This window comes from Hibiscus syriacus, unplaced genomic scaffold (assembly GCF_006381635.1).
Source record: "Hibiscus syriacus cultivar Baekdansim isolate YM2019G1 unplaced genomic scaffold, ASM638163v2 tig00113725_pilon, whole genome shotgun sequence".
Taxonomy (NCBI): Eukaryota; Viridiplantae; Streptophyta; class Magnoliopsida; order Malvales; family Malvaceae; genus Hibiscus; species Hibiscus syriacus.
This window is the reverse complement of record NW_024063471.1, coordinates 18,566,571-18,581,922: the sequence shown is the minus strand read 5'-3', so window position 1 is coordinate 18,581,922 and position 15,352 is coordinate 18,566,571.

Genomic DNA, 15,352 nt, shown 5'->3' with positions numbered 1-15,352 from the left:
GATATACCCCAGTGTTTAATAGGGTAACTAGATTAGAGGAAACTATCAGAAAGTTTAGAAAGTATATAAGAGAAATCAAGAATTAAAAAGACGAGGAGATTATTAAAATTACCGATGATTTTGAAATGTCTACAGGTAAGTAAATTATCTGTTAAAGTTTAAAGAAAGTTAAATTTTTAGTGAATTAGATGAAAATTGTGTAATCCTTCGAAAGGATTTAGAATAAGATTGAAAGAGAGTAGTTGTTAATCCGAAGGACTTGAAAGGGTTTTACTATTATGGTAATTGGAATAATATTATAGAAATGAGAAAGTATACGAAGAATGACTTCAAGTGATAGAGTAGTCATTTACATTTGAGAATAGAATTCCTGAATAAGTTATGTTAATAAATGATTGTTTTAAACATGCTTTTTCTTAGAATTTATTTATAGTAATGAAATCGTTGGGTCATAACCTTAGAGTAACACATATAAGTAGGAATTTCCTGATAAAATTCAAGGAATGATATTCTCGGTGAATTTAATGGAATTACTATTTGATGAATTTGAGATCATTATGGTAAATGTAATTGACAACTGAATAGTTGAAGTTAGATTAGAGGATATTCTGATAGTTTGGGAAATTCTAAATGTAACCCCTGATGTATTATCTAGATTACCTTCTGATCGAGAAGTGGAGTTTAAAGTTGATATTTTTTCGGGTACAGTGTCAATTTTTATGGTCCCATATCAGATAACTCCTACATAATTGAGATAGTTAAAGGTACAACTACATGAACTATTTAACCATAGTTTTATTAGACCAAAGGTATCTCCATGTGGTATACTGGTACTCTTTGTTAAAAGAAAAATGAATAGATGTCGCTATATATAAATTACTGTCAGCTAAATAAAGTGAAAGAAAGAAATAGTACCCCATTTTAAGGATCAATGATCCATTCGATCAGCTCAAAGGTACATCAGAATATTTGAAGATTGATCTTCGATTAGGGTATCATCAATTAAAGTTTAAAGAGCAAAGATATTCCAAAGATGATTTCCAGAACCCGATATGGATATTATAAGTTTGTAGTGATGACATTTGGATTGATTAATGTTCCAATAGTATTTATTGATTTAACAAATCAAGAGTTTTAGTCGTAATTAGACTACTTTGTAGTCGTATTCATTAATGATATTTTGATTTATTATAAGATTAAATATGATCACAACACACATCTTTGCATTATACTTCAGACGTTGCCACATAAAAAGTTGTATGTTAAGTTGTTAAAATGTGAATTATAGTTGTCAGAAATTTATTTCCTTGGACCCGTGATTTCAGCAGAGGGAATCTGAGTAGATTCCAAGAAAGTACAAGTTATAATAGAATGGAAAACCTTAAATAATGTATACAAAGTTCGTAATTTCTTGGGATTAACTGGCGGCTATCGGGGATTCTTGAATAATTTCTCGATGATTACTTTTTTGTTTACAAAGTTACTTAGAAATGATGTACCAATTATTTGGACTGAAACATGATAAGAAAAGTTTGATACACTTAAGAAAATTTTGACAAAAGCATCAATTTTAGCACAGTCAGAATCAGGTGAAGAGTATATGATTTGCAATTATGCAACCTTTAATGGTTTGAGATGTGTCTTGATGCAATAAGGTAAAGTAATAGTTTATACATTGAGACAGTTAACAATGCATGAACAAAATTATTCTACTCAGAATTCAGAGTTAACGACTGTGGTGTTTACTTTGAAAATATGGCACCACTATCTATATGGTGAATGATGTTATATTTAAACAAATCATAAAAGTTTGAAGTATTTTTTTATTTATAAAGAATTGGATTTAAGGCAAAGAATATGGATCGAACTTCTAAAAGATTGATATGATTATTGATTATCATATTGTAAAAAGTTAATATGGTAGTTGACACACTTAGTAAAAAGATCTTCTTTGTTTTGAAAGCTTTAAGTACTTGATTTTCAAGGAAAAATGATGGTGTACTTGTTGTAAAGTTGATGTTGAAACCTATATTTTCAGATTTGATTAAACATCTTCCCAACAAAGATAAATGATGTTCAGAAATGATCGAAAAAATGAAGAAAGGAGATCAAATATTAAAGAGATGATAAAGTATTTCTCAAAGTTTTACCTTAGAAAAATGTTATGAGATTTGAGCATAAAAGAAAGTAAAGCCTAAGATTTATCAGTTATATGATATTGTAAAGAGAGTTAGTCTGGTAATTTACCAGTTGCCATTACCTCCAGAAATGAATAAAATATATAATGTGTTTCATGTATCCCTGCTTCGAAAGTATAGATTGAATAGTTTACATGTGATTACAAAAACGAAAATCGATATTCAGTCAGATTTGTTATATGAAGAGAAACTAGTAAATGCTTTAGTATATGGAAACAAGGAACTGAGAAATAAGACGATTCCATTGGTGAAAGTTCTTTTGTGAAATCATAAAGTTAAGAAAAATGACTTGGGGACTAGAAAAAGACACAATTATCTCTTTACTTCAGGTATATAGATAAGTATAGAAAAATTCAAGGACAAATTTTATTTAAAGGGGGAAGAATTGTAATACCCCAAATTTTGACTAGTGACAAAACTATAAGTTTTGAAAGTTTGAGGGCTAAAGTATAAACTTTGTAAAAGTTTAGGGACCAAAAATATAATTTTGAAAAATTATATATTTTAGCCCATAAATGAATAGTTTGGCCTAAAACAGAGATTTTCATGGGAATCATATTTTCAGTACGGGATTTATGTTAAAAGCTATAAATAGATAAAATTCGGTATACGAATCAGATAATCGAATCGAGTCAGAATTTCAAGAAAATTTGGAGGATGTTAGAAAATGGTTGGAAATATTATTTACATATTTTATATTAGAGAAATTTAACTAAGATTAGCGTAATTTTTAAGATTTGGTAAAATAGTGGAATTTTAGTGACTAAAATGTAATTTTCAAAAATTGCAAGGCCAAAGTGAAAAGTCAAAGCCAAGTTGAGATATTTTTTACTAAGGAATATTTTATTGGGGAAAATGGTGTGGTAATTTTTAGGATTCATTAATGGATAAAATGGAATTTCTTAAAAGTTGAATTAAAAATTCAATTAAATTAGTTTTAAGCCAAGTGTAATAGCTTTTAAATACTATTATAATTGAGAAAAAAAAATCAACATCTTCAGCTCCTATCTTTCCTTGGCCAAAACTCCTCTTGCTCAAGGTAAGAAAACTTTGTTTGAATTTTTAAAGCTATTTGCATGATTTTTGGCTAGGTTGTGAAATAGAGAATTATTCTACATGAAATTCTCTATCATTTGGCATAAATATTGTATGTTGAAGATGTTTGTGTGATGAGAATTAATGATTAGGATTATGAACGGTTTGGTGATTTTGAAGAGTTTATGAAGAATTTTATGTTTTTAAGGTTGGAGATTAATTCTAAAGTATATGATGATTTAAATTATCTATACATGCTTATATTAGGTTTGGTCACTTTAGGGTTTATGGGGACTTGATGGATTTTGATTCAATTTGAGGTTGTAGTGATTGGAAATGCATGAATTTGATCATGGGAGGTTGAATTCATGATTGAGACTAAAAAAAAGTCCACCTATTGTGACATGATGTATTCGGCCATAGGGAAGAAATTAAGGGAAAAATGTTGACAAATTTCCTATGGTCTATAATGAATATTAGAAGTGCTCAATGTGATTTGGAGGTTGCTTTGAATAAATTTGGAAGCTTGAGTTAGAAAAGGGCTAATGTACAAGTTTTGAGAAGTTTGGGACTTTATTGTGAAAATGTACAATTTAAGGGACTTAGTATTGATTTATAAAGATAATATGATGGAATTTATAAGTTAGGAAAATAGTTGGGAACTAAAATTTCAAGTTCAATAATTTTAGTGGATGAATTCAAAAGGTTCCTAAAACTTTAGGGACTTGATTGTAATTTTATAAAGGTGATGGTATTATTTTGAACAAGAAATTTCAATGCTGGAAAATAGTATTATTTTGAGTTTAATTATTGAGATTGAATCAAATTTTGAGTTTATGAAGGTTGGTGATTGAAATTGAAAGTTTAGTAAAGTTTGGGTTGAAATTGCAATATTTCAAATGTTAAAGGATTGAATTGGATATTTTAGTAAGGTGCTGGAAATTTTATGTGATTAATGTGAAGTGATCATAATGGTGAAGGGCCATTGTGGATTAAATAGAAAAGTTGATATGAATTCTAAAAAGAATTCATAATTAGTGGTTGGATTATGAAATTAGTAAAAGTTGAAGAGTTGATAGTGAAACTAAATATTCATGGAATTTAAGGAATATTTTAAGAAATTTGATTATGATGAAAGTACAATTTAATTTTATATCGATTTTATTTTTATCGAATTTTATATTTAAGTTTAAATTATGTTAGTTCGGTACTAACATAAAGCTTGAATATTTTATTATGTTATATGGCGTTGTCAGACTACAGTAAATTTAGTGATCTAAGTAACTCAATAAAGAAGGTAAAGATGTGGAATTAGAAGATTATCGTGGAGAAGATTTGACAATGATGTAAAGGTGAGTGCATTTCAATTTTATTTATGTTTCGAACAAACATTGACTTGCGATGAGCTAGTGTCGGGATTACATCAAAAAGTGACTCTTAGTGTTATGTAAAGTGTGATTCAAGCCTATATGTTCATTTAGTAAACTAATTGAATTAGTGAATATGTTAAGGACTCAGTTAGTGAAATTGCCTAGAAATTATGTTCTAAATAATAAGTTTAGAAAATCACTAGAAATTCTATAAAAATGATTGGAGGATGAATTTTATACCGTTGGATTCGTATATCAGCTTAGTTTCATTTAGAACAAACAGAAGCAGATTTCAAGGATTATAGAAAAAGATATGAATTTCTAATCGGTGATAGGTAAAAAAACAAGGCAGCAGATTTTGCACAAAACAACTTCTATTAGTCAACTTTTAAAATTTGCAATAAATTGTACGAGTGGAACTAGATGGAGCGCCTTATATGGTTAGATTTTTATTCGAGTCTATTTTTTATTTTCACAAATGGAATAATTTTTCAATATGTAGACTAATACATAATATAATTTCTATAAAGGTAGTACAAACTGCCAGAATAATTAAATTTTGATAAACTGTGAAGTTGTAGTAATGAAAAACAAATGATTAGAACTAAAGCTTAGTGAGACTTATATTTTTATTTATAAGTAAAGTGTTAAAATGAGTACATTAATTTATTAGATTAAATTGATTGAGGACGACTTGTGATAAGCCAATCTCGTATTATTTTAAAGTATGTTTTCTGTTTTAAATACAAACTATTTATATAATGTTCGCATGAATATTTTATGAATGATTAGGGTATGAACTTCCCTAAATTATGATTTTTATGAGAATGATATTGAAAAATGCTACGATTGGAAATGTTGAATTATAAATGAATGAAATATGATCTGAAAGCCCGTTGTATGTTGCCTTGAGAGTCGTGGGTACATGAGGTGGAGTGATTCTAATATACTGGGGTGTTACCTGAAGGTGCACTAGTATATATTCTGATGTGATTGCAGTTTGTGTGCACATTACGATTCTGATATGATAGCATTGTGTGTGCTTATATGTTCCAATTTTGATATATTGTGCTTATATGGAATGAAATATAGAATTGAAAAGTTCTAAAATATGTTCGAATGAAAAGAATAAAAGTTATTTATGATATTTAATGATGACTTACATGATTTTTGATAAAATCATGAGATGATTATTTTTAGGTTTTCAGAAGAGAAACGGCTTGACTAACCCGATTTGAAGTTTTAATTTTTTTATTTAAATTACAATTTATTGCCTATATTTTATGGAATTTATGTTTTAGCTATACTTTTGTCTCACTAAGTTTTACTTAGCGTATGATGATTTTCATATGTAGGTTCGAATATAGAAGATGACGTGAAATGAGGAGCTTGCCAACATCTTGTGGAAAATCAAGCCTACCCAATCAAGCCTACCGACAGTATCAGTAAGACATCCTAACTTTAACTTATTAGTGGCATGTACATTATATATGTTGTGTTATTTTATCAGATTTATATTAAAAGGGGTTTGAAATAGCAATTTAGAACCGTTTTAATGTTTAGTTAATTTTAGTTATAATTGTATTTATAAATGAATATTTTGACTGGTTTTAATTGGTTTTTAAATTAAGTAGTATTTAGATTGTGATATATATAATTATAAACAGTTCTGAATTGTCTGCTTACTGATTGAAAATGGAATTATTTTCATTGATTAAATTTATTTTACGATTTCATACGAATAAGATTAAAGTTTTAAATTGAAACAGAGAAAGTAAAAAAAACAAGATTTTAAGTCTTTATGCTCAGTAAATATTTGTTAAGTTGATGTGACATCTAAAACTCGTATATCGAAATATATATGGGTTATATGTGTTACACTATATCTTTTCTTGTCTTCTAATTTCTCTAATATTCAAAGTAATAATTTCTAAATTCATCATTAAAGATTTCAAGTAAAAAAACCAGGGAAATACCTATTAATGAGAAAGAAGTTTAATCTCGAATTCCTTCACCTATTTTATGACAGCCTCTCTGCCCCCTTTAAACGTAAAACTGAGTAAACTACTCACCACCGGTTAATGAGAAAGCAGTTTAATCATGCTGGCTCTATCTAATCGATTCCTGATCTTAGTGTTTTTATCAGTACAAACGATCACTCCCCACCGGTTCCCTAGACTCGAAAAGAACTCCCCATGCCAGCATGTTTAGTAGAACTCCAACTAGATTGACACAACAGAAGTTATGAGGGACTCCAATAATGAGTGGAGCTAGAAACTCAAACCAGAAACATAAAGCCTCATTCTTGCATTCTCACGTTTCTTCCATATCAGTGATTGAGTTGAACATAATTATGTATGAGTTAATACTTCCCTCTCATTTCACAATCTTCGTCTTTATTCCATCTTGGATAATAGCCATATAAACTAACTCTTCCTCGAAATAATTTTTCAAAATCCCCACCATGCAGCACTTCATCCATTCATTATCTGTTACTGTGATACTTATATCAGCTAAAATGGCACCTTTACTATCATCTTGGATAATCACAGTTGGATAATCAAGAATGTTAACCCTTCCCAGACTAGAATTAAAATTGTTTAGTAAAGCATCTTTGTAGGATTTGTTAGTCGAGACTTATGATGGGCTATTAAGATCCCCTTCCTAAATTTCCCATTTACTTGTATCGGGGCAACACCATGATAGCTCACTTCTTGAGACATATAATTTATCGGTTTGGGCTTAGGAAATTTTTCTCTAGAAACGCTGATTGTTTTAACATCAATGATTGATTTATTCATTTTTTAACCATCTTGTTAATATCCTTCCAACTCACGACGGTTGCAAAAGAAGAATTAGAATCTTTGTACCTATCTCTCTTTCTAATCACAAGAAAGAACACTCGTGATGCTTTACCATGGTGACTAATTAACTCCTTCAATGTCGATCTTGAGACACGCTTGCTGAGGTTGTCGATGAATAAAGTCCAATCATCCACCTGGGAGGGATTATCTATGCCATCCTTATTAATCATCGCCGTCTGGACACTAAGTTCACCAACTGTCGTTCCAACTTCTACTCGATCAACTTTAGCTGCCATTCCATCCTTTTTTTAGATCCTCTAGTTGTCACTCCAATATTTGCTTCATATGCTCCTGCCGTCACTCTAACCTTTGCTCTGGAGACACCAACCACCGCTTCGGCACTTGTTTCACTATTCATCATAAATGGTATCTGTTTTAGTTCTAACTAAGTCCATAAAACTATTATTATATTTATAAAAAAAAAAACATAATTTCTTTTAAATTACAAAAAATCTAAATCCTTGAAAATCCTAAATCCCCAATCCTAACCCCCATCACCACTCTTTCAATCACGACCACCGCCGTCGACATACTCCCTGTTATCCTCTTAGTTATAAACCACCGTAGTTGTCTTCATTGGCCGTTGGAATCACGTGAGATCACGATTTTCACCCTAAGATTCATGGGGTATAAAACGTCGATTTATTTTCGATCAATCATTGATCTGTCACGATTCCATAGGGTATTGATCGCCAAGGGGAGGGGAGGTCGGGTGGAGCTTCATCGACAGCAAAGGATGGTGGTTAACGTGGGTTTAGGGGTTGAAATGAAGGTTTTCAAAGTCTAGGGGCTATTTCAAAATTTTGTGTGTTTTACTAATAGAATTTTAGTTTTTTTTTATTTTAAATAAAATTTTTAAAATACCAAAATGTGACACATGTCACTTAACGGAGGAAATTAATGGTGTTTACGGCCTAGGCTCTTAAAGTGATAACATTTGTAACATCAGACACCAGGATCATTCAAAAAATAGTTTAGACACTTATTCGTGAAAAACGCTATTGTTATTGAAGAAGGTTTGAAGTATTTATAGTTTTGGCTCTTAGCAAATTATAAATATAACTTATAAGTATCTATATTTTATTTCCATGATATTTTAATACCTATGACACATGTAATATAATTGGTCACTTAACTTTTTATGATACTTTATAATAACATTGCAAATTACAAGTTACAAATATGTGCCCACTTTTATTAGATTTTAATCCATCATTCTTCCACTTGAACAACATATATTTCTTGACAAATATAAAATCGCGAGCTTAAAATTTGATATCATATAATATGTATCCTATAATAATCTCAACCATCAACTGTATTCATATAAGATCAAAACAACATTTGCAGTATCAATCATGACTTGACTTATCGATGGTCACATACATAAATATAGTCAAATGACATAGATTAATCATGAAATGTAGTGTAGAAAATACATGCAATGTGAATCAAACATATATATTTCTAAATGATCCTCTTTAAGATATAGTGAGATCAAATTTTCCTAAAATCAGAATATAGATAAACCAAAAGAAACTTTATTTCTATTTTAAATAATCTTTAAATCAAACTAACTGAAATTATGCCTATAAAATATAAACATTTTAAAATTACAAACTCTCACTACAATTAAATATCGTAAGGTACAATCATGAAGTTTATACTAATATACTTTATAGACATATTATCACTAAATATTCTTCTCCAATCAAGAACTTAATGTATATATGTTTCAACATTGACGTGTTCATGTTGTTTGGTGTTGCTTATAGAATAAAAAAAATGAAAATTCATTGTTACAAAATAATTTAAGTGGTCTTTTTATTCGATCCATAATTTGATGCTTATGTGACAACAAACTTATGATATGTAAGTATGTAATATTTTATTTTTAAGAATGTTGTATGAACTGTTTAACTGCTATCCAATGTATATTCGAATTGCTTAAATATTTTGTTTAATATTTCAAAATTATATGATCTATTTGAATGCATACAAACTTGAACATTAAAATATCCACTATTGAAGCATAATAAACTTTTTATATTTTTAAATTTTAAAATCATTTTTTAGATACTGATTAAGATTAAATATATCTCTTTTGAAAAAAAATATTTCAATAGATTTACTCTTATTTAACTTACAAAATATACACAGTTAATCAAATTCATTTCAAAATCAAATAAAATAATCCGTTAATGAGATTTGTAATACCATTAACGAGAGGTCTACATTAAGAAAGAAGAAAAATATGACATAAAATAAAATGAAAAAGATGAAATTAAGAAAGTGATCTATAACGTTTTAACTTTCATAAATTTGGCTTCAAATTTTAATAAATTATAAATTTACCCTAAACTTTAAGATTCATTTACAATTTAATCTGATTTTTTTTATTTTCCAGTTTAACTCCTGAATTTTCTTAATTTTACAATTAAAAACTTTTTTTAACTTGCAAATAATTTTCTAACACCGAATTTGGGATGCGACAATTCTAATATGACTATTGATATATTATTTTTTAAACCAAACCATTTAGTTATTTAAATAATGTCAATCAAACCATCCCTCGTTAAGTTTTGATGGAAGAGCTGACGTGATAATTAAAAATTGGTATAATTACATTTTTGGTTCTAATTACTTATACATTCTATTAATTTTGTCTTAATCTTAATTTAATTCAATAAACTTATTAAATGTGTAAGTAATGAGGACTAAATGTATAATTATACTATTTTTTATTGCTAAGTCAACTTCTCCATAAAATGCTGATGATAAATAACTTAAATGACATCATTTAAATAGTTAAATGATTATATTAAAAAACAATAAATAAGTGATGATATTAAAACCTTTTATAGATAAGTGGTATTCCATGTGGTTTACATTATTATTAAAGGGAGTTCGTGTACATTTATGACGGAATCCACTTTTGATATTGAATCATCCATGGTATGGGTAAAGTAGTAATCGGTGAGTACTTATATATCTTTATTAACTACTTATCTTAGTGGTTGGAGATGGCAAAAGCTGAAAGGAAAGGTCCAAATCCAAAACCATGTAATGTGTTCCTTTTACTTCTATTATTAATGAAAATAATAAGGGTCAATATTTTATGTGTTAATTGCATCAAATGTCTTCAAACTATTATCTTATTTTAAATTAGTCCTTAAACTTTTGAATATTCCAATTTGATCCTCAAATTATGACCTTCTTTTTAATTGGTCCCCAAACTTTTGAACCTTCCAATTTCATCCTCAAATTCATCCAAATATGTAATTAGTTTCAAATTATAGTTTAAGCTAAATTTATTTTTTTAAAACATAATAATATAACATGGCCTAACAATTTTATTAACAAGGGATGCGATTAATACATACATATAACTTAGGATGAAGTTCAAATGTTCAAAAAGTTTGGAGACTCATTTAGAATGAAGGTATTTGGGGATGGAATTGAAATGTTCAAAAGTTTGATAACTAATTTAGAATGACAGTCATAGTGTAAGGATGAAATTAGAATGTTTAAAAGTTTAAGTATCAATTTAGAATGAGATCATAATTTGAGGATATGTGATGCAATTAACTCGTTTTATATATGAGTTGTTAATAAATTAATACATTAGCAATAACAAAGATGATATATTATTAAAAACAGAATAATATATATAATTTTAATAAGATAATAAATAGTAGTATTCGAAACATACATATTCATATGAACAATACCTATATTTACAATAAGATACAATTTTATAAATAATGTATTATTTTTACTATATAATAATTTTAAATTAAAATTTTCAATTGTTGAATAATTATTATTTATTAATACAAATAATATAAAATTATTATTATAATCTTATTTATCTATATTTTTATTTTGTATTTTAGATTGAATACTTTATCAATTTACTTGTTACACTAAACTTGATAAATATCATAAATAACTTTTCTTAGATAATAAATAGTGTAGACACTCATTTTTGTCCGGGTTTAAAAAATATTATTAATTATTATTATTAATTAGTTTTATTACATCTTGTGCCTGCCTAATACAACCCAGACTGATCCGATCGGCCCTAGAGCTGCATCATCAAGACCATTTGAACATGACCCATCCAACGGTCCATATCAATGGCCATTTAGGGTCTAAAACCCTAAGCCGCTACTACCAACAACATCCAGTCATGCCACCAACAACCTTCTAGCCGCCGAGCCACCAAACTGTCGTCATCAACCTGCACCAAATCACAACCAAAAGTCAAAAATAAATCCCAACCATTCCCACCAAATAAAGCAAAGAAGAAAAATAAAGAAAAAGACAAGGGACTTGGTGAGTGAAAAAAAACATAAAGAGAGTGATTCGGTGTGTGTAAAAAGGGAGAAGAAAAAGAGAAAAAAAGAGCATTCGAGGTTGGAAAAAAAAGGAAAACCAAATAATAAACAAAGTGAAAAACCTTACTTCCGTTTGAAACCGAGAAGCCTAAGGTCGCCATTATTTTTCAAAATACCCGAAATATAAAACCTAGATCTAAGAGGCTATGGTGGTTTTTAGGTAAAACTAAGTTAGGTTTCAGTTAAAGGGGAAAGAGAGTAATCGATTGGGGCACTTCAGTTGCCAACTAGGCACAGATGCCCCAAGACTCGACCGAGTAAGTTGGTCGGGTATACATTTCCGATGTAGTTCCAGATCTCACCCCAAATACCCAATGGTATCTTAAGTAGGCTAGAGGGGTGTGAGTTCCAAGATGAAGAACCCTCAATGATACAATGATGCCTACCTCAGCTTTGCACGTTAGCATTCTTATGTGTTTATACATGTATTATAGTACAATTATTAGTATGACATTGAGTTCTTTTGTTCTAAAAGTTATTCCAATATAGAACTCACCATCAGCACATTGGTTGTATTGCTCAATCTGTGGGAATTGCAAAAAAATTAGAGTGTTGAAAGCTTTAATATCAACTTTTTTGAAGTGGGATGGTGGTTGGTAATAAGAAATAGGAGTGGTATCATGTGGAATGCCATCATCATTTGTTTCCACCGGCATGTCAAGGCTTCTGGTTCTTTATTGAAGGGGCCTACCTTGTCATAATTGGGACTGGGGCCTTTACTAGTTCTTCGTCAGAACTATTCCCCTCAAATTGGAATAGTTTTATGTCGTTGAATCCAGGGATAATAGGTGTAGCAGTTGTGCATCGATCATGAGACCACTCACGAGCTGTATTACCAAGATCAAAGTCGATAGTACAATCACTAGAATATCTCCCCATAGATGTTGACATGTAATCTGCACTAGGGATATATGTTGAATATCGTCCATATGAGAAATGATCGAATAAGTTAAACTCTTCATTTTCTTACGACCTCATGTCTTGATGAGAAAATGACATTGTCATACCAATATTGTATGGATTGTACGTTGAATGTTGTGTAGGTGGAAAATCCAGGTCAAAGTTGAAGCTAACTACACAAGAATGTATTGGCATCGAAGACGATGATGCACCCAAGTCATTGTGTTTACTTAATAAGTTGAAGTTGTTGCGTAAATTAGCTATTGTACTCTGAACATTAGGATCGAAGTCAAAATCTATCCGCCTCTAATTTTGGACACTAGTAGCATCATTATCATAAAAAGAATTTACATATAGCACAAGAGGCACTCCTAATGAATACTACAAATAGGAATCGATGTAATACCTCTAAGTTATGACAAGTAACCAAAATGTAAATTTTGAAAGTTTAATGGACAAAGTAAAAAACTTGGGAGAATATTAGGGGACTAAAGTTGTAATTTTTGCAAAAAGATTTTTTATCCCGTAAATGAATTGTTCACCCCTAAGAATGATATTTCTGTGGGTTTCATATTTTTTTATCAAGGGTATTGTAAAAAGCTATCAAGCGATAAAGTTCGAAAAAATATTCAAAAAATCGGATCAAATCAAAAAAATTAAGAAATTTTGAAAGATGATGGCAGGAGGTTAATAATGTTATTTTTATATTTTTTAAATGGTGTAGAATTTAACATGGATCATGGGATTTAAGTTGATTTTAAATCGGGACCATTGAATTAAAATGACCAAATTGGAATTTTTGGAAAAGTGCAAGGGTCAAGATGAAAATTAATAAAATAATTATTGGTATTTGGTACGATGATGTAAGAATGGAGATGGAAGCATGATGTGTCATGGCAAGGTGGTAATTATCATGACTTTTAAAGAGTGGAAAGGACATTTGGATTAAAATGAATTTAAAATTCATTCTAATTAGCCTTAAAGGATAATTACTAAGAGATATTTTGTGAGAATTTTTGAAACTACTTTGTTCCTCTTCCTCCCTATTGTCGTATATTCTATAGCCAAGATGAGCATGTTTTTCTTTTTAATTTTTAAGTCATTTTAGTAGGTTTTTGGATTAAGACATGAAATAGAAAAATAACTCACATCAAATTCGCTACAAGTTGGTGTAAATATTTCATGTTTTTATGCTTGGAGTGTTGATTTGATGAAAATGGAGGTTGAAGGGGAATTTGAAATTTGATGATTTAAGGATAGATTTTTTGTGTTAGTGATGTTATAGAATCATTTCCAATCTTGTTGGATGATTAGAAACACAGAAATCCTTGATATAGTATTCAACCACCTTGAATATACATGAAGAAAGGTTGAAGTTTGGTTAATATTTGATAATAAAATGATTGAGTTTACATGGGAAAGATGTTTAGATGATGAATTCATGCTTGAATAAAAATATAGATTATTAGGGAAAAAAACACCCTATAGTATGCAGCCATAGTGAGAAAAATTAGGGGAAAATATAAAAAAAATTCCTAAGAGTTAGAATAGATGTAAGAATGATTTGACATGTTTTGAAATGAGGTTTGGACCAATTTGGAACTTTGTTAAGTTAAGAGGACCTTTTCACAAATTTTAAGGAATTAAAGGACTAAGAAGTGAAATTTTGAAATTTGATATACTATGCTAAAATTTAATGTCAAAGGGTTTAGTTGGATCATTTTGGAAGGTTGTATAAGTTTGGGGATCAAAAAACAAGTCATGAAGAAGTTGGGAATTAAATGGTAATTAAGTGAATATTGGTGAATTACTTTGGAAAATATTTTTAGAATGTTTAATTATGGTGATTGATATGGAATTAAAGAAATTAGCAAAGAACCATTTTTGAAAGTTTTCGAAATATTAGGATATATTTTAAAGAAATGTTTATTTGGTGGTTAAATGTAGAATTTTAAAGAGTGGGGTGAATTATTGTTATGAATTATTATTAAAAGGACTTGAAAGGTTATTTTAAAGAAGTTAAGTTAGTGTCGATTAAGGGAAAGAAAATTAGCATCGAATATTTTATTGGTATTAGAACTCTAGGTTTAGACGATTTTCGGCCTAAATCAAAGTTAATTTGTATTAAAAAGCTTATACATGTCACTAGGATGTCAATGTTACTGATTTAGTATGGTTATGTGATTTGTTTAATGATGTTGCTCCTTGTTAATGTGACATAATATGTGTTTATATTAGATGTCTGAAGCAAAAGGATCGTCTCGAATGATTGATCTTGAGATTCATGATGAAGCTAGTAGTGGGGGTAAGGAGGTTAATATCAATCCTCTTGCAGAGTCTAATCATGGTGGTGCACTGACACAGCAAGGAGTGTTAGTGATAGCATTATCATCTGATAATGATGAAAAGAAGACTATACTTTATCCGAATGAACCAGAGAACACTTTATTATATCGCCCTAGAAAGGTTAATGTTGTGAGAGATTTTTCTCCATTTTGTGGAAGGAATGTCCCGCTTATTAACATGGAGGAATGTGAGATGTTGTTACATCTTACTCGTTTGAAAAATAAGGATATAATTTTAGA